The sequence below is a fragment of the Lolium rigidum genome, chromosome 7 (assembly GCF_022539505.1).
Source record: "Lolium rigidum isolate FL_2022 chromosome 7, APGP_CSIRO_Lrig_0.1, whole genome shotgun sequence".
Lineage (NCBI taxonomy): Eukaryota > Viridiplantae > Streptophyta > Magnoliopsida > Poales > Poaceae > Lolium > Lolium rigidum.
Window position 1 is genome coordinate 345,121,736 of NC_061514.1, and position 27,786 is coordinate 345,149,521.

General features: G+C 46.0%; 1 pseudogene; it reads left to right on the forward strand.

Annotated features, from left to right (window-relative positions):
* Window positions 1–7,113: 7,113 nt before the first annotated feature.
* On the forward strand, window positions 7,114–11,957 carry LOC124673564 (annotated as a pseudogene).
* The last annotated feature ends 15,829 nt before the right edge of the window (window positions 11,958–27,786 follow it).

Sequence of the window (27,786 nt, forward strand, 5' to 3'; positions counted from 1 at the left end):
AGTTCGGGCCGCCCACCACCCGCGATGCTCATTTCTGCACAATAGCTAATGTTTAGACCTCGCTCGTCACTAATTTTTCGGGCCAAGTGGTCCAAATCGCCATCTGTGATGCGAAAATGCCCTGTCATCATATAAAAAGACAATCGCTGACGGATTTCCAAACCATCAGTATCATACCGTCATTGAAGACCCATATGTTACTAGTGTGGGTCACCATTGCCGCAACGTAGACGCCAATTCAAATTTGAACTTGGATGGCTACATCGGGATGGTTTTTCGGACATGATTAAATTCATTTGGGATAAGCCGGTTGCCGGGAACACCCCAATCCAAAGGTGGAATAATAAACTACGTTCGGTGCGTAGATACCTTAGGGGGATGGGCTAGGCACATGACTAGGCAGCTCAAACAAGAGAAACTCAGCCTAACATCATACATTGATGATTTAGAGGCAATCACTGAGGTACGTCCGCTGACTGTGCAAGAAATTAAACTTAAAAGTCAATACAATGCAAAGTTAGCCGGTTTACTTTGAGAAGAGGAACTCAAATGGTACCAGAGATCTAAGGCCCAGTTCTTGTTGGAAGGAGATTCGAATACGAGATACTTTTATAGTGTTGCCAATGATACACACAGAAAGAAACGTATTCACTCTCTTGGTCATGAAGAGGGCTTGATCGAAGGTCAGGAGAAACTTCAATCCTATATTACATCTTACTATAAGGGTCTGTTTGACGAACCAGAGGAATCGGATCTATCCTTGGATGAATCTAGGACGGGTGATATCCCACAGGTGACTCCAGAAGAAAATACCATTCTAATCCCCCCTTATTCCTAGGAGGGGATTTGGAAGGCGGTCTTTCTGATGGAGCATAATAAGGCACCAGGACCGGATGGCTTTCCAGCCGAATTATATCAGTCTTTCTAGGATATTGTCAAGTCTGACTTGTTGGAATTGTTTGCTGAGCTTCATGCGGAATAGCTGGATCTATTCCGTATCAATTTTGGTAAAATCATTCTTTTACCGAAAGTTACTCATGCGAAACGGATCCAACAATACAGACCCATATGTCTTTTAAATGTTTGTTTCAATTTTTACAAAAGTAGCTACTATTCGACTAAATTTAGTGGCAGATCATGTGGTGCGTCCTTCTCAGACGGCTTTCATGCAAGGAAGATACATCCTAGATGGAGTTGTCACTTTGCATAAAACAATTCATGAGATGCACCGCAAAAAGTCGAATGCGGTCATACTCAAAATCGACTTTGAAAAAGCCTATGATAAAGTTAAATGGTCTTTTCTTTAACAAACACTACAGATGAAAGGATTTTTACGGTGAGTGGCGCACTCTAATTAATAACGCCATTTTTGGTTGTAGTGTTGCCATAAAGGTCAATGATAACATTGGGAAATACTTCTAGACGAAAAAAGGGTTGAGGCAAGGTGATCCATTGTCCCCAATGCTTTTTAACATTGTGGCGGATATGCTTGCAGTTATAATTGAACCCGCTAAGTTCGATGGCCAAATTGAAGGTGTGGTTCCCCATTTGGTTGATGGGGGCTTATCAATTCTTCAGTGTGCCGACGATACAATTCTATTTATGGATCATGATTTGGCAAAGGCACGTAATCTGAAGTTAATTCTTTCAGCATTCGAGAAATTGTTAGGTCTTAAGATCAACTTCCATAAAAGTGAGTTGTTTTGTTTTGGCGAAGCCATAGACGATGCCAACCTATATGCCGAGCTATTCGGATGCGGTCTTTGTTGTTTTCCAATTTGCTATCTTGGTATTCCGATTCACCATCGGAGACTTACTTTGGCTGAATGGAAAATCGTCGAAGAGCGACTTCAGAAACGCCTTACTAGTTGGAAAGGAAAGCTCCTATCCCTTGGGGGAAGATTAGTCCTCATAAATTCAGTACTCACAAATATGGTACTCGTATATGATCTCTTTCTTCTAGTTACCCAAAGGAGTCTCGCACCGATTGGATTATTTCCGATCAAGATTCTTTTGGCAAGGGGATAGCGAGAAGAAAAAATATCGGTTGACAAAATAGAATATTGTATGTTGTCCAAAAGATCAAGGTGGACTTGGTGTTCATAATCTAGAAGTTAAAAACAAAGCCTTGCTAGGAAAGTGGCTGGCCAGGTTATTAACGGAGGATGGTGTATGGCAACAACTACTGCGGAAAAAGTATGTAGGCTCAAAGGAGATACCCAGGTTTTTTTGGAAACCGAGGGACTCACACTTCATGGCTGGAATTATGGCAACAAGGAAATACTTTTTTCCAGTTTGGTTCCTTCTCCATTAGGAATGGGGCGGAGAAATACCCAGCAGCCGCCCAACTCCAGTGTCGCCGAGATGGACGCTGAAGAGAACCGAGCCTCCACCATTGCAAGATCCATAAAAGCATCATCGCCAATGAGATTTCGTGAGTTGATGACTAGGCATGCTGCAAGCAGCGAGGCACATGTCGATGTGGCACGTCGACCAGGTGACGTTCCCGTGCCATCTTGGGCCAAGATCCGCCAGCTCCCATCGATGAATTCGGAGAAGAACGACAAATCCACCACCTCCGGACAAACATCTTCGCTTAAAAATCTTAAACGGGACTTGTTTCAGTCATAGTGATGGGATTTTATATGTTTGTGGACTCCTTCTGACTCCGGATATGGGCTAAAGCGACTGAGAAAAATCTGTGCACATTCCTATCTTAGGGCATCTCCAACGAGGCGACGCAAACGAACGTTGGCCGATAGTTTACGTTTGCGCGTTCGAAAAATGCATCTGGACCAGTCCTAGCGGCCCGATGCATAGTGACCGGGTTGTCCGCAGAGACGCTGTTGACTGCCAAAACCCACCGGCGGGCAGCGGCCTTGTCAACACCGTAGAGCCGGGAAGAGTCTAGAGCTGCGGCTGGCTGAGACCCCTCCGAGCGACGGCCCGCAATGCTCTTCGGTCACACGCGGCGTTGCGAAGTGCAAGGGCGTGCCACCTGACCTATACCCGGTCGGGAAGGTGATGGGGATGCCTCGCTTAGTTTCTGCAGGCATACATGTAAACATTAAATACGAGCCTCGATCGGCTCTCGGGTTATCTCGTGAATCGGCTCAAAGAGCCGATCCACCCATGATCCGTGCGGGGTGCACGAATACTTGGTGGTCCTGCTTGATCAAGATGAAGCTAATGAGATCTACGACGATTTAGGGTTTTCACCGCATAATCGGATCATCCTACTCTAGGTTGGGCCTCGCGGCCACGCACGGTGCTCGTAAGCCGATCCTAAACAAGGCCAAAAAACAACATGAAGTTGATCCTCGGAACATCCCGTTTAGGACTTGCGAACGCCACCCTACGTGCCACTGGATCCTCCCCCCCTTTGTAAGGCCTAACTATTGCAGATATTAAACTAATCCTTGTAGAACAAGGAGCAATCGTAACGGATCAGATCTACTAAATAATGATCAAGCGGGGTGCCGCCCCCACACCTGAGCTAGGCGTGAGGACAGCTAGATATGCAAGGGTTGCACTACGTAAGCATGCTTAAACGAAGAACAATGCTAACCCTAACACATCTAATGATAACTACGTTGCTCGCCATCAAAAGCGCTTCGATACGAGCAACGCATGAACAACATGGGGCTTGTGCTGCCTAGATCGCAAGATGCGATCTAGGCAGCATGTCGCTACCCGATAGAAACCCTCGAGACGAAGGAGTTGGCGATGCGCCGAGATTGGTTTGTTTTGGGGTTGAACGTGAGTTGTTGTTTATTCCATAAACCCTAGGTACATATTTATAGTCCAGGGGACTTTCTAACGTGGGAACATCCCATCGTGCACGATACAAACTCTAACCCTTATCTAAAATAATAAACTACTAAATAAAGATACACGGGCAATTCAGCCCAAAACCCTTCGTGCCAGGCCGCTTCAGAAATCTTCCACATGTAATCTTCCAAGCCCGGCCCACCTCTGGATTTGTCTAAAATCTGGTGATAACAGACGCAAACGCGTCCCAAATATGCGCTTCTGATGCGTCTCCGCAGACGTTGGGACCCGAGTTTCCGCTCGCGTCTGGTGGACGTTTTAAAAACTCTTACGGATTTGGCTTGTAAGAATGCGGAATTAAACTAACGTTTAGTTTACAAGCACAACCCCTAAAATATGCTAGGCTCAACTAAGTGCAACATCAACAACTAGAGCTAAGCAAGATAGGCACAATATATATGTAGCACAAGTGATAGCAAGATATATGTACTTCAAGCGCGATGGCTATCACAAGGAAAGAAGGCTCGGGTATAGAAATAACCGAAGCACGCGGAGACGAGGATGTATTCCCGTGTTCCCTTCCTTTGCAAGAAGGTACGTCACATTTGGAGGAGTGGAGGTCCCACGAAGGATTCCCCAACGCCACGAAGGCTCACCCTATTCTCCGAGCCAAACCCACGAAGGATAATGGCCCTTTCCTTATGGCTAGCATTTCCTCCACTCCGGAGATGGCAAGCTCCACAACCACTTCACAAGCTCCACGAAGGAAAAGCCCGGGCCTCTTCACAATCTTCCTTGAAGAGATCACCGGAGCACCAACCGCCAAGCCAACGAGGAGGTCTCCCTCCAAGAGTAACAAGCTCACGGTCTCTCACTGGAACTAATCGTGGTAGAGAGCTTAACACTATGCAATGATGCAAAGCAAGAACACTAGAGGTGTTCAAATCATTCACACTCAAATCCCAGCAAAGCAACAAATGCTAGGATGAGATTAGAGAGGAAGAACAAAGAGGAAATCAACAAATGACTCCAAGATCTAGATCCAAAGGGTTCCCCTCACTTAGAGGGGAAATGGATTGGTGGGGATTGTAGATCTATATCTCCTCTCTTAGATCCCTCAAGAATGAGCAAGAATCATGGGGGGATCAAGAGAGAGGGCAAGTTCCTCAAAGTCAATATTGGAGGAGAGAGAGTGGAAGAACTTCTACAGCCCAAGGTGAAAGAAGGGCTATTTAACCCAAGAGCAAATATAACCGTTGGAGAAAAGTTGGGTTGAGTCAGCCGTCGAGGAGGCCGGTCAACCGGGCCTAGGGCCGGGCCGTCTGGTGCAAGACCCGGTCAGACCGGACCAGGTGTCGGGTCGTGACCGGGGCGGGTTTTTGTCGCGCAGAACCTGTGCCGGGGAGGCCGGTCCACCGCCCGCTTAGAACGGACGAGGGGCCGGACCTGGCCGGTCCAAACCGGGCCTGTGACCGGGCCATGACCGGGACACTTCTGTGTCTTACAATACATGGCCCGGTTGGCACCAGTCCACGCCGGGTGAGAAACCGGGCCAGCAGGAAAAACATGTTACACAAAAACTGTGATAACTTTTGTGTCCGGACCCCGATTGACATGAAACCAATTTTGTTGAAAAGATAACGACGAATAGAATCCCAACAAGGGATAGGAGCTTTCCGTTCCACCGTCAAGAAATAGTGAAGACGTCCAAACTCGAAAACGCAATAGAAGATGCATGCGGATTCCGTTTTCGATGATCTTGGGCTTGTTGTAAAGCTAGCAACAAGCTCAAGAACCTCTCACAGAGAAACACCAAGAAGCAATAGGGATATGCAAAGTATGCAAAGTATTGAGCTCCCTAAGACGATGCGATCAAGTTACCCAACCGAAAGCCCCTCTTGATAGTGCGGCTATCTATCCTATAATCTGGTCTCCCAACAACCACCTTGAGACCGGTAAAAGAAAAACCTAGCAAACCATACCTTTGCCTTGCGCATCCCGCTTGATCTTGATGATAGCTCTTCAAGCTCCACTCAAGTCGGAATGCCTTACTTGATCATCGTTACTTCGTGAAGACTCACAAATGCTCCCTCATACACTATGATGGGAAAGCTCCATTGATGTACATCTTCACATGTCCATTATCATAAAATGGACGGCAAGCTTCAAGCATATGATCCTCTTGAGATGCTCAACTTGAACTTGCCCAACTCAACCTTGATGACGATCACCACTTGCCGTCATCCTCTCATGGGCATACCACGTGACTTCACGTGGCACATTCTTCATGCTTCATGTGTTGACCAAACTTGAATCCATTCTTCACTCTTTGTATTGGTCAACCTTGTGTCTTCTCATGCTCTATCATACTATCTTGATCAATGATCTTGATGCCAATACACAAGGTGTATCTTTATCTTCATGGCATCCATACTTGAATCCAACACATGGAATACAAGTAGTACCTATGGAATATTCCTTCATATAAACTCAATGAAAACATTAGTCCATAGGGGTTGTCATTAATTACCAAACCACACATAGGGGCAATATACCCTTACAGTCTTGTTCGACGGGCAGGACAAGATGTACCTGCACACCGGGTGCGACAAGTTCGCCCGCGCCCACAACCTCGAGGCCGGCTGCCTGCTCACCTTCCTTAGTTCCTCTACGAAGGCAACTGCGAGATGGTCGTGAAGGTGTTCGACAGAACATCCTGCCGAGGCACTACCACACAGACGAGTCCGACGATGACACCGACGACTAGTGTTGTTTGAATGGTATTTCTTTGCAGCAAAGATGGCCACGGGCCAATTGAAGCCACTAGTGGATGTTTTTGTATGTTCTCCCTTGGTAAGAACAACATGGCTATCATAGCCAGCTGGATTTTTCAATTTGGGTGATTGAGAGTGCTCGAGAGTGTTCTTTCTTGGCAGCGAACAGAACAAACCTGCGAGGCCAATAGGTTTGCTCATTTTGTAATATTTTAATCATGTTCCAAACTATTTATTAGTTTGTGTAATGTTTGTATCTATATTTAAATAAAAAAAGAAAAAAAACGTAGAAAACAAAATGCGTTGGGCCGTTGCGGGCTTCCTGGCGCAAACAAACCCCTCGCAAAAAACGATGATTTTCCTATCCGCGAGACGATTGAAACAATACGCGCGATCATTTTGGTCGTCCGAAATAGGTTGCCGTTGGAGATGCTCTTATCTAGCGCACACGCACTACCACCGCCTGACAATGACACCTGCTATGCTTTTAGCGGAAGTTCCCAGACAATGGCATCCATCTCAGCATCCTCTTCCACGAATGATTGCGCCATTATCATCTACCGGCCCTTTTCTCTCACACGGTTGTAGAGACGACTTGCTCTTGCTGCTGGGAACATCATGGAGCAGAATACGGCGGTGAAACCCATCAGATGCAAAGGTAACTTCCTTCGTGTACATACTTGTTCCATCCCTTCCCCGAATGCCTTGCTTGCTCTTTTTCTTTTGAAACAAGGCAAAAAAATTGCTATTTTTATTGGTTAAGGAGAAGATTTTAGAAGTTTTACAACCTGTCTCGGATAAAAGCCAAGACCAAATATTACAAGCAACTACTCTCGTGGCATTACATAACTTAGAGCCTTGCTTGCTTTGTGATGCCGCGCATGGATGCAGCGGCGGTGAGCAAGGTGGCCGGGCAGCCGCTGGAGATGGAGGAGGTGGAGGTGGCGCCGCCGCGCGCGCACGAGGTGCGCATCAGGATACTCTGCACCTCCCTCTGCCACACCGATGTCACCTTCTGGCGCATGAAGGTACGTGCATTACAGACTTACCTGGCCACCTGGGTTCTTCCTCTTCACCAGATTTATTATCTGATGATCCTCGGCGATGCAACGAGCCCCACTGGAAGGAAACTTCCGGGGGAAAAAATATGCGGTGAATTTGATTCTACGGACATGCTATACTAATTTCTCTTCGTTTATTAATTGTAGGATTTTCCGGCAATGTATCCATCAATCCTGGGGCACGAAGCAGCCGGGTAAATGCATCAGACCTGAGCAGGAAAGCATTTGGCAGGGGGTCGCTCCCTCAAAACTTATTTTGTTGCTTACAACACAATATTTCTAGGAACTTTTGCAGCACAATGATATGCTACCACTGCTACGTCTAGTACTAAGAGTAAAAGAAACGAACTTCATGTGAAACCCTCCTACAAGTCCATGATGAGGATCGCTATTTTCTCTTGCAAAAGATATAGTTTTTGAGATCTTTCACTCCCACTACCTTAATTAGCAACATATATATACTTACACTTAGCTGGGTGCCATTGCCTCATGCCTTCATCGGCGACCTAATTCTTGATGGATGAGTTGTGTTGGCTGCAGAAATTCGTCACTTGAGCTAAATATCGTCGGTACCAACCTTAGCTAGCTCTGATTCCATTATTAAACGAACAGTGGAACCAGTACACATCGACCTCAGTGGATTGCTGATAACAAAAGGGCAAGAGTATATTAAGTTAACGAAGTATTGACGTCTGAAAAATTGATAAACATTAACATATGTTTTGTGATTAAGTGGTCTACCAGCTAGCCATGACCAAACAAACAATGACCCTTTATCGAAAAAAAAAACAAACAATGACCAACCTGACAAAAACACTGGAGATTAATCCACGATCTACTTGTTCGATCAATCGTGTGTGGTTCTCGCAGAGTGGTGGAGAGCGTGGGGGACGGGGTGGTAGAGGTGGCCGTCGGAGACATGGTGGTTCCGGTGTTCTCAGCGCAGTGCGGCGACTGCCCCGATTGCCTCTCGGACCGCAGCAACATCTGCTCGGGGCTCCCGGACCGCCCTGGCATGCCGCGTGACGGCACGACGCGCTTCTCGTACCCGGCCACCGGCCATCCACAACTTCATCTCCGTCTCCAGCTTTACGGAGTACACTGTCGTGGACGTTGCCCATGTTGTCAGGCTCGAGCCCGGCGATGGCCTGCCTGCTCAGCTGCGGGCCTGCGGTGTCTCCACCGGTAACTACCGATCATGCACTGGCTCATCACTGACCCGCGACCTACTTTCCTGTGCTAACTAACATTGGTTGACGCAGGAGTTGGTGCGGCGTGGAAAGTGGCGGCGGTGGAGCCAGGGTCGAGCGTCGCCGTGTTTGGTCTAGGCGCCGTTGGGTTAGCGGTAACGAAAACTCAGCCTGGTGATAATTCGCTGTCCAAGTACAGTAGAACACTGAACACTAAACTACTAACCTCGATCTATGATGGCAGGTAGCACAAGGGTGCCGGATGCGCGGGGCCAAGAGGATCGTTGGAGTTGATCTGAACCCGGAAAAGCGCGTGATCGGTACGACAATTAATAAGAGCACAAATTATTCTCTAGACTTGTAATTCAGTTTCTGTCAAGAAAAGTCGTCAGCTTATTGAACACTTGCAGGTAAGAGGCTGGGTGTCACCGACTTCATCAACCCGAACGATATTGGGGGGAAAAGCGTCAGCGAGGTCCGAACAGATCAGCATATATACCGATTCTTCATGTATTATTGGCATTTACATCCTCTGTTCCATAACGTAGTATGTTTTAACAAACTAGAGGGAGTAGTTGCTAGTAACGAGCATAGCAGCCGGAAACGGGGAACGGTCGCCCGTCCCTTGATCCCGATTCGTCGTCCCAGAAACGGAGTCGGAAACGAGGCTCGGTACGATGCGATTCGGCCCAGAAACGCGTCCCGTCCCTGGACTCTGGTACTATCGAATTGCAATTACTGCAGGGCTGGTAAACAGCGCACCGCCGTCCATTCTCTTCCCCTCCCCTATGGTTTTCCAGACTCCTCGTTCGTGAGAACTCATCATTGACTCATGCTAATCAATTGATCTCCCCGTTGGGGAGGAGACGATTCAGTTTTCCATGGATTTCTCTCACCCTCTATAAGTACTCCCATCCCATGAATTTCTCCCCTCACAGAGGAGTCAAATCACAAGCTACAAGCTGCTAGGTAAACACCTCTGATCCTGATTTAGAAAGTGATGGTGGTTCCTACTGATTTCAAGTCTGTTTTCTTCCATGGATTTGACCTTAGTCTTTGAAGATCTCCTCTCTTTTGTACAAGCTGCTGCTATCTGCAACTGGTGATTCAGCCTTGAGGTTCAGGAACGCCTACACCTGGTGTCTGGCTATATGCACATATTTTACTGTTTTCTTTTTTTGGTTTGTGGCGATGACTGAATATCTGCACCGATTTTGCTTGTTCTGAGGTTTGAACTAGTTACAGGCTTAATAGCATCTCCACTCGTCCCCCCCGAACAGGCCCCCGGCGAGCGTTTTTTCCATCCGGACGGCGTAATTCGGCCCAGTCGCGCCCCCGGTTCCTCGTTTTCGTCCGGATTTGGGTCTAAATTCATCCGGCGATCCCACGCCATCCCCGGCCCCCCGGGGAGCGCTCGGGGACTCCGGACGAAACGAAAGCGCGCGTGGCCCCAACTTGTCGGCGACAATGGCCTCCGATCTACGGCAATACCCTCGTCTTCCCGATCTACGGCAATACCCTCGTCGAACGAAAGCTTTGAAATCTCAAGTGGTGCAACATAGATAGATTATATATATTTCGAATATAATTCGAATAAACATAAAAATTACATATAAAAACTTTAAAACAAACTTAAACTACTTCTTCTTCCTACGTGGCCCCGCCTCATCGTCGTCGCGGCGACGCTTCCGGCTCGTCACCTCCTCGTAGGAGGAAGTTGAGTCCTCCTCCTCGTCAGTGTCCTCAGCCTCTTCGTCGTCCTCCTCCTTTTCCTCGGCCTCTTCCTCCTCCTTTTCCTCGGCCTGCTCCTTGGCCTCTTCCTCCTCCTCCTCGTCCTCCTCCTCGTCATCCCATTCGTCCTCGCTGGCCGACGGAGGGGAATCGTCGCTGCTGGACGATGCAGCTTTATCCCACCAATGGCGCCATCCGGGCGGCTTCCCCTCGGCTGTCGGTGTCCGATGGCCAAGAGAGATCGCTCATGGTTGAATGGAGGATGGTGACGAGAGAACAGATGAATGGCGTCGGCCGTCGGAAACCGTATATGTAGGTCTCTCGACGAAGAGAGCGGCGGTTGCTCTTCCGCGGAGTTCGTGCTCCATTACGGCGGTTCTCGCATCGAGGCCACTTCGACCGTTCCCGACGAGTCGTTTCGGCTCTCCAGACCACTTCGCGACGGTTCAATGCGTCGAGGGAACTCCGACGATTGCCCTTCCCGGTGACTGCACCGTCGCTATGCACGCGGTGGGTGCGCGTCCATGGGCTCGCGGCTGGAAAAATGGGCCTCCCCAGACCAAAAACTACATCCATCCGGCGCTAAATAACGCCGGATTTCGGCTTGGGGAGCCCCAACGGCTGGGGATGCTCTAATCTCTAGTTTGGTGGTTCATGGCTACTTTACCGTTTTCGTAGTACCGTACCGGATTCACCGTACCGGAACTGATGGGATCGCGTCCCCGATGTAAAAAAATCGATCTAGTGATGTGTACCCCTATTGTACCCTATTTTTTTCATCCTCCGACTCCCGTCCCCCGTTTCCGTCCCTCGTTTCCGCCGTACCGGAAACATGGCAGCTATGGTAACGAGTATATATTTTCAACGATCGATCTTTGTCCAGGTCATCAAGGAGATGACCGGCGGTGGTGCGGATTACTGCTTCGAGTGCATCGGCTCGACGACCGTCGTGGCGGAAGCGTTCCAAAGTTCCCGATTGGTAGGGATGGCTCATGTGATTCGCATTTGCGCTTTCGTTATATGGCGGTTGGAAGGCACGAAGCTACTGAATTCTGTGTTTCTTTTCCAAATTGCCTGATGGACGGATCCAGGGTTGGGGGAAGACGATCGTGCTCGGCCTCGCCAGCGGCGCCGCTACCATCGGCATACCTTGGCACGACATCCTCCGGGGCAGATCGGTTGTCGGCTCGCTCTTCGGCGGGCTCAAGCCCAAGACCGACATCCCCATCCTGGCACAGAAGTATCTCGACAAGGAGCTGGAGCTGGAGGAGTTCGTGACGCACGAGATGGGCTTCGACGAGATCAACACGGCGTTCGAGCTGCTCACTCAGGGGAAGTGCCTCCGGTGCATCATCTGGATGGACGGGGCAAGGGAGAACGTCGTCGAGGTCAAGCCCAAGGAATATGTCTGCGCGTGCGAGGCGGCGTGACTGACTGACACGGCGCTCGTGAGTCGTGACTAGCCATTTGATCGTTGTTCGTATTGTGTCGACTTCTGTTGTTGATTTGGACGTGAACGAAGTAATTTATGCAGCAAAGAAGATGGCATTGATCGGATCAATTGTGATGCGTTTGTCCATTTGGTTTTGCTTGGTAGTACAGTGCAAGGATTTGGCTCCCGACAGGAAAAAAATCCCGGGGGTGCTCGGGATTCCCGGTTACCGCGGTAACCGGGAAATCCCGCCCGGTTACCGGACGAATTCAAAATCGAAAATTTAAATTCAAAGAGAATATTCGCTAAAATTATATAGAATATTTGCTAAAATTTAAATTTTTCGCAAAAAAACAAAAAAATCGGGATTTTTTTCCCGGTTAGACCGATTCCCGGGGGTGGTCGGGATATCCGGTTCCCGGCCGGGAACCAGATTCCCCGGGCGGTAACCAAATCCCTGGTACATTGGTGACGAGTTACTTTCGAGGCCTCTCCAGTCTGTCGTGCCTGGCGCCGTCTTCTCCTCTCTCGAAACTTCTCCGCTCCTCTCCCCCGTCTTGGCCTCCTTCCCCCCTCGTCGCCGGCGGCCACGGTGGCCGACGGCGGGTCGTGGCCGACGGCGGGTCATGGCCGACGGCGGGTGGAAAGGAGGTCGGGAATCTTTCTTTTAGCTTTGTTTTTCCTGTTGTTTGGTTTGCTGCGGGAGTTCTTGCTGCCTCCGAGCAGTGGCAAGAACATGGTGTGAATTCTACTGCTTAAGGTGCTCCTAAGGTGGGAGCCAGAAGCTGTGGTGGAGTCTCCCTCACCTCCCCCCCAATAAAGCTCGCTAGAGCTCTCCTTCGTGCCTTTCTTCCTAGATCCGGCCGCCATGGTGGTGGGTGGAGACAGGCGACGACCAGATCTGGAGTTCCAGGGGTGTTCTTCGAAGCTTCTTCAGGCGAAGAGCATCAGCAACGACGAGGTTGCGCCGCTGCTACGTCTGGCCAATGGGGCCTCTTCGCACCTTGGAGCCTGATGCTTCAATGGATCTTCTTCCTCCAAGCCAGAGAGCCACAACGGAGGATCTACTTTGACCTCAGCGCGGCACCACATGCCGACCTCGCCCCAAGTGGTTTCGTCCCCGGTGATGTTCTCGGCGCCCGTGGCATCGAGGTTCAGACGATGCGTCGGTGGAGAAGGACCCGATCGCTTTTTTGATTTTCCTCTAGGGTCCTTTTTAGAATTTGCAAGGGCCATGCTGTAACTTCTTTCGCTTTTAGGGTTCTCTGTGTAAGTTGTACCCACCGCTATAAATGAAGTTTCTAGGTCCGTTTGGACCCAACCCCTTTAAAAAAAAAAGGTTGTTCAGTGATTCCGGTGTGAAGTTAGGGCTCTTTTGATTCATACATGAAAAAGTTGTAGGAAAAAAAAGCATATAGCATTGGAATGCATGCCATGACTATTAGAATACTGCTATATGAGAATAGAAATTCTCGTTGATTTTAATGAAGAAATTTTTCTTGAGGTTTCACTTAATACCGTTCCTCATCAAATCTATACTGTATAAGATTGGTTTGGGATATACATATAATCCTACGAATCAAATAGCTTCTGCAGAAAATATTCTGTAGGATTACACGAGAACCTTAAAAATCTCATAAATCTAATCTTTCTATTCTTAATAGATGATCCCATTTCTCTTCACATGCAGCCTATCCACCTCATCAATCAACCTTGAGCAATCCTAGGGCGCCACATCATGTCCACGTCAGCATAACTGCCACATCAGCCCCATAAAAAAACTGTAGAGCACATTACATTCAATGCATCCCCTTCCGTTCAGTTTCCAAGACATAAGCAACATTTATCACCTCAACAAAGTTGCTACCACAGAAAAATAAAATTTAATGACTAAATAAAATTGATACTATAATGCGTCATTAGTTTTTCTAGAGTGCTTGGGCTAGGAGCTGCTGCTTTTTCGCCTTCTCGGTGTGACGCTTTTGTTCATCTTCCAATTAATTCCCGGTGGAGAACCTAAATGGTCTGAGCGTGTAGATGAGGCAGGTGGGCGGCCGGCTTCCTTTTTATTCTCCTTCGACCAAAATACTCTGCTCCACTTTCTTCCTCACTCCATCATGTACATGCTCAGTCGCTGGGACGATCGACTCACTCCAGCAATTTATTCCCCTGTTCTCTCCCATGGACGAGGAAACACGGATGTCGGCTCTCATAGTCGACTCATAGATCAAGGTGCTTACAGCAGTGCTTTCTACGACTAAAAAGGTCACTCCAGCAAGTTTGTTATTTTTTTACCCGAGCATACATATATCTTTTTTTTGTTGCATTCTGCATTGGCAGCCTTTCCAATATAAACTAAAAAGAATTTTGTTTCCAAAAATAATTGAGTTATTCTTTTCCGTGCAGATTGGGGCAGAGGCACTTTACAATTTCCAGTCAGCTACATGACACCTTGCAGACAATAAAAAATATATCAAAAAAAATTATGAAGGTTTATATAGTTACAAAACTATCAGCTTAATTTATTTATTCACTCAGCTTTTAATTTTGATGTTGCTGACCATGTGTTTTCCATCTTTTCTCACATATATTTTCTTATTTTTCAGATAAAGCTAAAAAAGAGTGATTTCCAATTTATTTCAGGTTTACAGTACACCACTTTGTAGTTGATCCTATCTTTGCATTTTGAGACGTAAAATAATTTCCTTCACCAACCAGGACCAAGTTGAATTTCGCTTTGTAAGGATTTACATTTGATTTCTACACAAGTCTTAGTGGATTATTACAAAATTATTTGGTACAGTATATATTAAGCATAGTGCATTTTCTTTTCTCAGGACGACATGCTACAAAGATGATGACGATGTATACGAAGAGTCCAATGTAGTTGTAGTATGCAATATAGAAAACGTTTGTGTGATTACTCATTTTTGTCATCACCCTCTTCATATATAGTGCATGAGAATTTACTCTTATGAATGTAGGCCATCTGATATTTTACCTTTAGTTGTTTTACAATATATTAATGGTGATACCTTAGATTCATCAAAATTGTGTTGCTGTGTACGAGCACATAATTTGTCAATTATTCAACTTAATAGACTTTTCATCTTTTGCTTTACCATCATGTGAAAGAATCCCGCTGCAAGGCGCGGGGCATCATCTAGTGGTATCTAACTGTCTAAACCTTTTCCACATATAACACGGCAATCTTTTTAAATTCTTTTGCCGATGTCAATTGAATTCCGAACCCATTCCGGGTCTCATTAAAATGACCCAAACAGCTAGTTTTCTAGTGGACCTTTATATACCACTGATGTCTACTCACGCTTCTTTTCCTGTAGACAGTGCTGGGCCTCCAAGAGCAGAGGTTTGTAGAACAGCAGCAAGTTTTCCCTTAAGTGGATCACCCAAGGTTTATCGAACTCAGGGAGGAAGAGGTCAAAGATATCCCTCTCAAGCAACCCTGCAATCACGATACAAGAAGTCTCTTGTGTCCCCAACACACCTAATACACTTGTCAGATGTATAGGTGCACTAGTTCGGCGAAGAGATAGTGAAATACAAGTAGTATGGATGTATATGAGTGGTAATAGTAATCTGAATAAAATATGGCAGCGAGTAAACATGCAGTAGAACAGTAAGTAAGCGGTGATTCGATGTTTGGAAACAAGGCCTAGGGATCATACTTTCACTAGTGGACACTCTCAACATTGATCGCATAATAAATAAATAACTTCTCTCATTTGTGCTACATACATTCTTTTGTTGGATGACAAACACCATTCGTTGTGTAGGGCTACAAGAGCTCCCTCAAGCCGGAGTTAACAAGCGCCACAACATTCAGCATTCATATTTAAGTAACCTTAGAGCATAATAGATCTTTGCAAAATAAACCGAGTACTAACATAGCATACACACTGTCACCATTACACTATGAAAGGAGGAATAGATCACATCAATACTATCATAGTGATAATCAACTCCATAACCTACAAGAGATTATGATCATAATCTACGACAAGAACCACACGATGCACACACTGTCACCATTACACCATGCATGAGGAATATACTACTTTAATAACATCACATGAGTAGCACATAGACTAGTAGCGATACAAATCTCATCATATAGATCTCAATCATGTAAGGCAGCTCATAAGACCATTGTATTGGAGTACACAGAGAGAGATTAACCACATAGCTACCGGTACAGCCCTTAGCCTCGAGGGAGAACTACTCCCTCCTCATCATGGGAGACAGCGATGGCGGTGAAGATGGCGGTGGTGTCGATGGAGAAGCCTTCCGGGGGCACTTCCCCGTCCCGGCGGCGTGCCGGAACAGAGACTCCTGTCCCCCAGATCTTGGCTTCGCGATGGCGGCGGCTCTGGAAGGTTTCTCGTACCGTGGCTTTTTCGTGTAGGGTTTTCGCGACGGAGTCCTTAAGTAGGCGGAAGGGCAGCCTCGGAGGGGGCCTGGGGCCACCACACAATAGGGGGCGCGCCTAGGGCCTTGGCCGCGCCGCCCTGGCGTGTGGGCCCCCCAGGCTCCCCTCTGGTCTCCCTCCGGTGTTCTGGAAGCTTCGTGCAAAAATAAGATCTTGGGCGTTGATTTCGTCCAATTCCGAGAATATTTCCTTACTAGGATTTCTGAAACCAAAAACAGCAGAAAACAGGAACTGGCACTTCGGCATCTCGTCAATAGGTTAGTTCCGGAAAACGCATCAAAACGATATAAAGTGTGAACAAAACATGTAGGTATTGTCATAAAACAAGCATGGAACATCGTAAACTATAGATACGTTGGAGACGTATCAGCATCCCCAAGCTTAGTTCCTACTCGCCCTCGAGTAGGTAAACGATAACACAAATAATTTCTGAGGTGACATGCTACCATCATAATCTTGATCAACATTATTGTAAAGCATATGACATGAATAGAGTGATCTGAAGCAAAAGATTGCTAACAAAAGATGATGACTAAACAAATGAATCATATAGCAAAACTTTCATGAATAGTACTTTCAAGACAAGTATCAACAAGACTTGCATAAGAGCTAACTCATAAGCAATAAATTCTTAGTAGAATGCATTGAGGCAACACAAAGGATGATTAAGTTTCAGCAATTGCTTTCAACTTGTGACATGTATATCTCATGGATATTTGTCAACATAGAGTAATATGATGAATGCAAATAAGCAAGTATGTAAGAATCAATGCACAGTTGACACAAGTGTTTGCTTCTAAGATGGAAGGAAATGGGTAAACTGACTCAACAATAAAGTAAAAGATAGGCCAATCGCAGAGGGAAGCAGGGATTAAATCATGTGCTAGAGCTTTTCAAGTTTTAAAATCATATAGAGAGCATAAAAATAAAATTTTGAGAGGTGTTTGTTGTTGTCAACGAATGGTAATGGGTACTCTAACTACCTTATCAACCAGACTTTCAAGAGCGGCTCCCATGAAGGACGTTATCTCTACCAGCAAGGTAGATCATCTCTCTTCTCTTTTGTTTACACATGTACTTTAGTTTTATTTATTAGATGACACTCCCCCCAACCTTTTGCTTACACAAGCCATGGCTAACCGAATCCTCGGGTGCCTTCCAACATTCACATACCATGGAGGAGTGTCTATTTGCAAATTTAAGTTGCTTACTGATAGATCAGGGCAAAACATGTGAAGAGAATTATTAATGCAAGTTAATTAATTGCGGCTGGGAACCCCATTGCCAGCTCTTTTTGCAAAATTATTGGATAAGCGGATGAGCCACTAGTCCATTGTGAAAGTCTCGTCGAAGTAAATGACAAGATCGAAAGATAAAACACCACATACTTCCTCATGAGCTATAAAACATTGACACAAATAAGAGATAATATCTTTTGAATTGTTTAAAGGTAGCACATGAAGTATTTACTTGGAATGGCAGGAAATACCACATAGTAGGTAGATATGGTGGACACAAATGGCATGGGTTTTGGCTCAAGGTTTTGGATGCACGAGAAGTATTCCCTCTCAGTACAAGGCTTTGGCTAGCAAGGTTATTTGAAGCAAACACAAGTATGAACCGGTACAGCAAAACTTACATAAGAACATATTGCAAGCATTATAAGACTCTACACTGTCTTCCTTGTTGCTCAAACACTTTTACTAGAAAATATCTAGACCTTAGAGAGACCAATCATGCAAACCAAATTAAACAAGCTCTACGGTAGTTCTTCATTAATAGATTTAACTACATGATGAAAGAGCTTAAACATGATCTAATGAGAGCTCAAAACAATTGCCAAGTATGAAATTATCCAAGACCATATGAAACATTTTCTGATTCCAACAAAATAACAACAAGTGAAGCGATCAACTTTCACCCTTGAATATTAAAAGCACAACTAAGAACACAAGTGTTCCATATGAAAAAGCGGAGCGTGTCTCTCTCTCCCACACATGAGCATGAATTTATTCAGAGAATGAAAATAACAAAACGAAAATAAAAGCACACAGACGCTCCAAGTAAAGTACATAAGATGTGACGGAATAAAAATATAGTTTCACTAGAAGTGACCTCGATAAGTTGTCGATGAAGAAGGGGATGCCTTGGGCATCCCCAATCTTAGATGCTTGAGTCTTCTTAAAATATGCAGGGATGAACCACCGGGGCATCCCCAAGCTTAGACTTTTCACTCTTCTTGATCATAGTATATCATCCTCTTCTCTTGACCCTTGAAAACTTCCTCCACACCAAACTTCAAGCAAACTCATTAGAGGGTTAGTGTATAATAAAAATTCACATGTTCAGAGGTGACACAATCATTCTTAACACTTCTGGACATTGCACAAAGCTTCTGAAAGTTAATGGAACAAAGAACTCATTCAACATAGCAAAAGCGGCAATGCGAAATAAAAGGCAGAATCTGTCAAAAACAGAACAGTCCGTAAAGACGAATTTTGCAGGGGCACTTATCTTGCTCAAACGGAAAAACTCAAAACTAATGAAAGTTGCGTACATATATGAGGATCACGCACGTAAATTTTCATATTTTTTTGACTCTCCTACAGAGAGATCTGCGCGAATTCGTGACAGACAGCAATGCTGTTTCTGCGCAGCAATTCAAATCTAGCATCAACTTTACCATACAGACTTTACTTGGCACAAAAACATGATAAGTAGAGGTTGCTACAGTAGTAAACAACTTCCAAGACTCAAATATAAAAAAAAAGTGCTGTAGTAAAATAAACACATGGGTTATCTCCCAAGAAGTTCTTTCTTTATAGCCATTAAGATGGGCTCAGTAATTTTAATGATGCTCTCGCAAGAATTAAGATTTGAAGCAAAAGAGAACATTAAGAAGCAAATTCAAAGCACATTTAAGGCTAATCCACTTCCTATGAAAAGGAATCTTGTACACAAATAAATTCATGAAGAACAAAGTGGCAAGCATAGAAAAGCAACAAAAGCGCAATTTCAAGATTCTCAACATAAAGAGGGGAAACTTAATATTATTAAGATGCATATAACCATGTTTCCCTCTCTCATAATAACTTTCAAGTAGCATCATGAACAAACTCAACAATATAAGTATCACATAAAGCATTCTTGTCATGAGCCACATGCATAAAATTATTACTCTCCACATAAGCATAATCAATTTTATTAGTTGTAGTGGGAGCAAATTCAACAAAGTAGCTATCATTATTATTCTCATCAAGTGTAGGAGGCATAGTATAATCATAATAAAATTTACTCTCCATAGTAGGCGGCACCAAAAGACCACTATCATTATAATCATCATAAATAGGAGGCAAAGTATCATCAAAGAAAATTTTCTCCTCAATGCTTGGGGGACTAAAAATATCATGCTCATCAAAACCAGCTTCCCCAAGCTTAGAATTTTCCATATCATTAGCAACAATGGTGTTCAAAGCGTTCATACTAATATCATTGCTACTAGCATGCAAATAAGATTCCATAGGTATTTTAATTTTCGCAGCAAACAATCAATGTCTTAACTCAGGAAATAGAATAGAAGCTCATTGTTACTTTCCATTATGCCTAACTAGTGTAAACAAGAAACCAAAAGATGCAATTGCAGGATATAAAGGAAATAGCTTCGAGCACTTACAACGGAAACAGAAAATAATTTAGTTACCTGCGACCGGAGTATGAGTGTCTTTTACTTTTCCTCCCCAGCAACGGCGCCAGAAAATAGCTTGTTGTCCACAACTGGCGCGTGGTTGACGTGGGAGGTTTGATGGCGGTTGACGGGCTTGATGGAGTGTCTTGATTCGTTCCCCGGCAATGGCGCCCGAAAAATAGCTTGATGTCTACTCACGCTTCTTTTCCTGTAGACAGTGTTGGGCCTCCAAGAGCAGAGGTTTGTAGAACAGCAGCAAGTTTTCCCTTAAGTGAATCACCCAAGGTTTATCGAACTCAGGGAGGAAGAGGTCAAAGATATCCCTCTCAAGCAACCCTGCAATCACGATACAAGAAGTCTCTTGTATCCCCAACACACCTAATACACTTGTCAGATGTATAGGTGCACTAGTTCGGCGAAGAGATAGTGAAATACAAGTAGTATGGATGTATATGAGTGGTAATAGTAATCTGAATAAAATATGGCAGCGAGTAAACATGCAGTAGAACAGTAAGTAAGGGGTAATTCGATGTTTGGAAACAAGGCCTAGGGATCATACTTTCACTAGTGGACACTCTCAACATTGATCGCATAATAAATAAATAACTTCTGTCATTTGTGCTACATACACTCTTTTGTTGGATGACAAACACCATTCGTTGTGTAGGGCTACAAGAGCTCCCTCAAGCCGGAGTTAACAAGCGCCACAACATTCAGCATTCATATTTAAGTAACCTTAGAGCATAATAGATCTTTGCAAAATAAACCGAGTACTAACATAGCATACACACTGTCACCATTACACTATGAAAGGAGGAATATATCACATCAATACTATCATAGCGATAATCAACTCCATAACCTACAAGAGATTATGATCATAATCTACGACAAGAACCACACGATGCACACACTGTCACCATTACACCATGCAGGAGGAATAGACTACTTTAATAACATCACATGAGTAGCACATAGACTAGTAGCGATACAAAGATCATCATATAGATCTCAATCATGTAAGGCAGCTCATAAGATCATTGTATTGGAGTACACAGAGAGAGATTAACCACATAGCTACCGGTACTCCCTCCTCATCATGGGAGACAGCGATGGCGGTGAAGATGGCGGTGGTGTCGATGGAGAAGCCTTCCGGGGGCACTTCCCCGTCCCGGCGGCGTGCCGGAACAGAGACTCCTGTCCCCTAGATCTTGGCTTCGCGATGGCGGCGGCTCAGGAAGGTTTCTCGTACCGTGGCTTTTTCGTGTAGGGTTTTCGCGACGGAGTCCTTAACTAGGCGGAAGGGCAGCCTCGGAGGGGCCCTGGGGCCACCACACAATAGGGGGGCGCGCCCAGGGCCTTGGCCGCGCCGCCCTGGCGTGTGGGCCCCCAGGCTCCCCTCTGGTCTCCCTCCGGTGTTCTAGAAGCTTCGTGCAAAAATAAGATCTTGGGCGTTGATTTCGTCCAATTCCGAGAATATTTCCTTACTAGGATTTCTAAAACCAAAAACAGCAGAAAACAGGAACTGGCACTTCAGCATCTCGTCAATAGGTTAGTTCCAGAAAACGCATCAAAACGATATAAAGTGTGAACAAAACATGTAGGTATTGTCATAAAACAAGCATGGAACATCAGAAATTATAGATACGTTGGAGACGTATCAACCACTTTCTTCCCCAATCACTTACCTAACTCCTCACACAAAAAAGAAATATCTATTAACTTCTCTCCTCCATTGTTGACCACCACTAAAGCTTAGAGATCTCCCCAATTCTCCACCCAAATTCAAATATCTTTGAGAAAACAAAAGAAGAGACCTTGATCTATGTTTCCACCAAGCCAAATCATGTTCCCTCTCGAGTTCATCAAGTTTCCTTTTACTCTTGGGTTCTTTGGAAACCCTAGGCGTGCCAAGGTCGCCCGGGAGCTTTCGGATTGTGAATTTGGTTCGCGAAAGTTTGGAGATCATATTAAAGTTCTACACAAGTGAGAGGGTTATTCCTTCGTGAGATAGACTCAAAGAAGAAGGTGAGCCTTCGTGGCGTTAGGAAATCATTCAAGGGATGGCACATCTCTCCAACGTGATGTACCTTCCTATCAAGGAAGGGAACACAAAATACATCTTCATCTTTGTGTTCCTTAGTTATTCCTATGCGAGCTCCTTTGCTTGTGCTTTTACATTTGTTGTAGCCTTCATATTGAAGTACAGAGTATCATCATATAGGTTGTCTCATCTAGATTACATAGTCTCATTTACATTTTTGCAAAGCCTAAAATTGCAAAATAAATCAAATAAATTATGTAGAACTTATTCACCCCCTCTAGGTTATCATCTCTATCCTTGCAACGAGAGAGGTCGAGGTCAAGGGGAGCTTCCGTTTGCACCGTCACCGGACCTTGGGTCAGAGCGGCTGTCCTCCCATGGAAACCCCAACCATGGCGGTTGGAGAAAACGATATGAGAGAGGAAGTGGCACCGCCGGAGGTCTATCCATGGCTCCCTTCCACGCCAGTCTGGCCACAGCTCTCTTCTTCACCAGTCTAGGCGAGCTCGTGTGTGGTAGGCAGTAGACGAGATCACTCATGGTCGCAGAGGCGTAGACCAGTGACGGTATGCGAGCTCGCGTGTGGTTGCAGAGGTGAGGCTGGCGGCAGGAGCTTGTTGTGGTCACGAAGGCCGGTGGCGGGAGCTCGTGCGTGGTCACGGAGATGAAGGTCGAGGAACGAAGACGATGTGAGGAACCATAAACTAGGGTTTGGGCGGTTGGGGACATGTTGTGGGCTGGCGGCATGGTCGGCTTTTTTTTTTCGTCCATGCAATGGATGTGTGTCGCATGTGCAAGGCGGAGGATGCGAACACTAGTGCTTCCAAGCGTTTTTCCCTAGAGAAGCATTACATACTATCTCCGTTCTAAAATAATAAGTGACATAACTTTAATTTTATCTATCTATACATACTAGTTAGTGTGCACGTGCAATGCACGTCTCCACAATACAATTATTATTTTTGTATTATATATGTAGTTTGAATTTGAGACTAAGGTTGTCCACTTTTTCTCAAATCAAGTTTATCTCCTGCATTAGGTACCTCTCAATAGTCAATACTGGTAGGCCATGATGACCCTAAAAAATCATGCATAGCACACTTGTATAGTGAAAAAATTATGAATTCAAATCAATAACTATTCAATATCATTCAAATATAGAAAATATTTCTCGGAATATTTAGAGCAAATAATATAATTTTAAGACAAAAATGCAATTAATTGCATATTGGAAAATAAAAAAACTATCTTGCAGTCATTTATAGTCCCATATGCAGGGGTTGATCCCTTATTCACGTTAGCATGTAGACATCATCAAACCAGGGTCTCATCCACAACCTCTAAAAAAATTCATACGAAAACTTTGTGTATAGTCTTTTCTCAGCTGCAGCCCATAGCTGACACAGCTCTAGACCATTTATCTGCCAATGTTTCATACAAAGATTCAGTAATCATATCTTTGTGCTCACTGGTAGGCATCATTTGGTGCAATGCTACCGAGAAGTTGGAATGAAGAAAGAAACTCTGTTAAAATTTGTATAACATAAATTAGTCAGGTTCGTGCTACTAAGTTTTCGAAAGAAAATCCAGTTTTTTTTTATACAAAAAGAAAATCCAGTTCAGTTGTAGTTCTTTAATGGAAAAAACTAAACCTTGTGAGTGTAGATATCTGGAAAGTTTTTTCGAGAATACACCTTGAAAAGGTGTATTAATCATATAGAAGAAAGCCAAAGAAGGAAAAATTTGTTGCGCCAACAAGGAGGTGGCGGCTTCCCCCGAAGCCTACTTCTCCCACCTGCCACGGTAGATCTACAAGATCAGGAAAAGAGAAAAAAGTGTTGCGAAATAGCTTGGCCAGATGCCACCTATCGTACTCCATGTTCTCCCTAATGGACCGCTGCGATGGTGAAACTCCGTTTAAGACCACGTCATGCCGGTGCCTCCAGATGCACCAGAAGATGAGAATGATGGCTGTCACATGTCTCGCCTATACGCCGCGGGGCAAATCCGCGACGTCCACCACTCAAGAAGCTCTACGTCACTATCAGGGAGCGGCTCAAGCCCAGATCTCCCTCGCCACCACACACCCAAAGAGCAGGTGCTGAAGCATTTCTAGCTCTTGGTCGCATAGAGGGCAAGCCGCCGGGCAAGGCAAACCTCGACGGCCAAGAAGGTCCGTCGTCCAGCAGCGGTTCTTCGAGCAATGAGTAGTCAAAACAAAGCTAGCTAGTTGTTCCAATACATACCTTCGTGCTGATAGAACCACACCAGCTTTAACAAGCAGGCACCCAATAATTTGGTTTGCTTTATACGTCCTTCCCAAAAACTGGGATAATAAATTAATTTGCCATACCAAAAAGTGGGCAAGCATGTTATGACTACTCAGCGTGAATGAAATCACCGAAATAAGGTAGTACATGAGAACGTACTCAGATTTGTAACGAAAGAACAACCTCAAGAGGAACAGTAAGAATTTTGAAATAATAAATATCAGACACTGTAATTCTGTAAAAATGGTATAGATGTGACCAAGTTAATACAATACTTTGTAACGAAAGAACAACCTCAAGAGGGACAATAAGAATTTTGAAATAATAAATATCAGACACTGTAATTCTGTAAAAATGGGATAGATGTGACCAAGTTAATACAATACTGGATGTAAGCAGTACACGGCAACGTTTATACTGTGCACGATATATTATATACCTGAGACGGTCTTGGAATAGATGGCCCAGGCAAAATTGCTGTGAGGAATACAAACAAGTAAATAAGAAACCCACGTAGTTATGATTCAGCTTATGAAGAAACAATTAAGACACATGCCTTCAGAAAGTAACGTGCTAAGAATAATACTAATCACCTGCAGTAACCATGCGTGAAGCAACATCTTGCCTCGGTAGATAGAACGTACAAAAGAAACTTGGGTTATTCCATGTAGTTCGAATTCTATGTAAGCAATATGTAACTCTCTTCGAATATACATCACAATTCATAAGGATCGTGTATTTATTTCAAGCAAATAAAGCATTGAGGGAATTTCCCAACTAATCACCACTGGATAAAGATGCGCAGGTGTTGCTCATGGAGAGATCACTCGTGAATCAACAATTTCAAATTGAACACATACTGTTTTCTCTATTTCTTTTGCGGGGCAGATCTGAGATCGTCTGTTCTCTCGAGGAAGGGAAGCTGCTCGAGCTCCCAATGGAACGATGGAGACGGCGCCGTTGGTAAGGGCAGCTCGGCCTAGGCAGCGCCCGGCAACCCCACCGCCTCACCATGGTGATCCTTCATCCAGTGCACCACCAGCTGCGGCGGCTCTACTTGTGCTGCGGCCAGGCCTGGATGAGGAAGGGGGCGTGAAACATGGGGGAAGATGATGATTGCATGCGCGGAAATTTTGGTGGAGGGTGGGGAGAACAAATGATTTGTGACCGTGCGATGTACCAAGATAGACGGTCTAGATTGTATTTTTCTACACAACTTCGTGACTTTATAAGTAGTAGAGATTTTCCCTTGTAGGTACATCCGCATCAAATAAATCTGCCACACTTATTTTAAGCATCGGAATGTATTTGTTAGATAACCGTACTCTCTCTCTATCTTGTCTTGAGTCAAACCTTATAAATTTTGACCAACTTTATAAGAATATAGTTTCATAATATACGTATTTTGTGTTATATTTGTTGTTACCTCTATAATGTTGGTTAAATTTTAAGAAAAAGGTTGACTAAGAACAAAACTTAGAAGTACACTAGTTCGAGGACCGAGGTACATACTGTACTATAGTATATTTTTTACTACGTAGAAGAAGACGTATGTAATTCCGGAGGGGAAATACCAAAATGCCCATAAAAGAAGGAAGGAAACCCCTCTTCCCCGAGTAAATTACATATAAGTACCACTTTTGGGGCAACAGTTGCGAGTAGGTACCAACTCTGGTAATTTTATCAAGTAAGTGCAACTTCTGGGGCAGCTTGTAACAAATAGAGCAATTCTGGAGTTGACAGTGAATTAAGCACACGGACCCACTTGTCAGCTAACGGCTGTCTTTGGCCATGCACGAATCCGGATCAGCTTTGGCCATGCACGAATAAAAAAAAACACTGTAGCCATGCACATGCACTTGCATGCATGCTTGGGCGTGTTGTGGGCGGTGCACCCCTGCCTTGGAGCACCAAGGCTCAGACCAAGCTGGTGGCGCGCGTGCTCGCCACCAGGAGCAGGCCACCTTCATGATATACTAGAAGATCAATGGCAAGCCGCTCGAGGAGGAGTTCAGCAGCAGAGCCTCCATGCATGCGCCGCGGATGCCGACCTCGAGCATGCTCACCGGAGGCTTGGACAGCTGCTTCGACGTCGCCAGCATGTCGCTTGCCGTGTTCGCCGCCTCGTCCAGCACATCGTACCCGCTTCCAGGTAGACGCGCAAGTGCACTCGCCCGGCAAATGGTTGGGCCTCGTCGCCGCACAGGTTGAGCCACCGCGACGGCGGCTCTGGCCGGTCGGCAGAACGCCGGTTTACAAACGAAAGCGGCAAGGGCGTTCGTCGCAAGAAAATTATACTGTCTCCCTGATTCTTCTTCCACCTCCATCCGTGAGAGCGAGAGCTAGCTAGTGCCCGCAACTACACACGGCAACGAACAGGAGCGTGCACACGCTCGCCATGGCCGATCTCTTCTTTTCTTGGCTTGCTTGGTCTTGGTCGCGTCATGGTCGCCCTCGCTGCGAGCATGTGATCCGCGCTGTGTGTGCGCGCGCAGGTCGGACGCGACACCACGCTCGCCTGCCGTCGGCGCTCGGTGGAGGCACCCTACCACGTTTACCTCCCGCCACCTACTATGGCGGCATGGCCCGGCTCCTCGGTCCATCGCTCGCTACCGTGCCGCCACCGGGCCGGCGACGAGGCGTTGCCGCCAAAGCCCACGGTGGCATGTTGTCGCTTTGGGGCCCTGCCGCCACGTACGGCCTCCGCCACCTCGCCGTGCTTGTCGGCCAAGATGCTCGCCGCGCCGAGCGCGGCCTCCCCACCTCGGCTGCAGGCCAAGATGCGGCTGCCGGCGGGTGCGGCGGCGCGCGGGGGCACATGAGCCGTGCGGGAGGCGCGCGTGGGCGATGTGCGGGCGCGTGCGGCTGGTGCGGCACGGGCGGCGGCGTGGGCGCGGGCGCAGGGCGGCTGCGGCCCGGTGCGGCGTGGACGGCGGTGCGGGTGCTGCCTGCAGGCGTTGGGCAGCCACGAGGCACGGCGGTGGCGCGCACTGGGCGGGCGCTGGTGCGGCGCAGGCGGTAGCGAGCGTGGGCGCGGACGGTCGCGTGCTTTGTTGCGGCACGGGCGGTGGCGCGCGGGGGCGCTGGTGCGGCGGCGCGCATGGACGCTCAACGTGCACAAGCTCCCGCGTCCAGAAAAAATACTACCGGCCTCATGCACAAGCTCCAAACGGAAGTGGCAAGCGCGCATGTACGGCTGGCAGACGGACGTTAGCTGACAAGTAGGTCCGTGTGCTTAATTCACTATCAACTCCAGAATTGCTTCTATTTGTTACAAGCTGCCCGGAAGTTGCGACCTACTTGATAAAATTACTGGAGTTGGTACCTATTACGTAACCGTTGCCTCAAAAGTGGTACCTATATGTAATTTACTCCTCT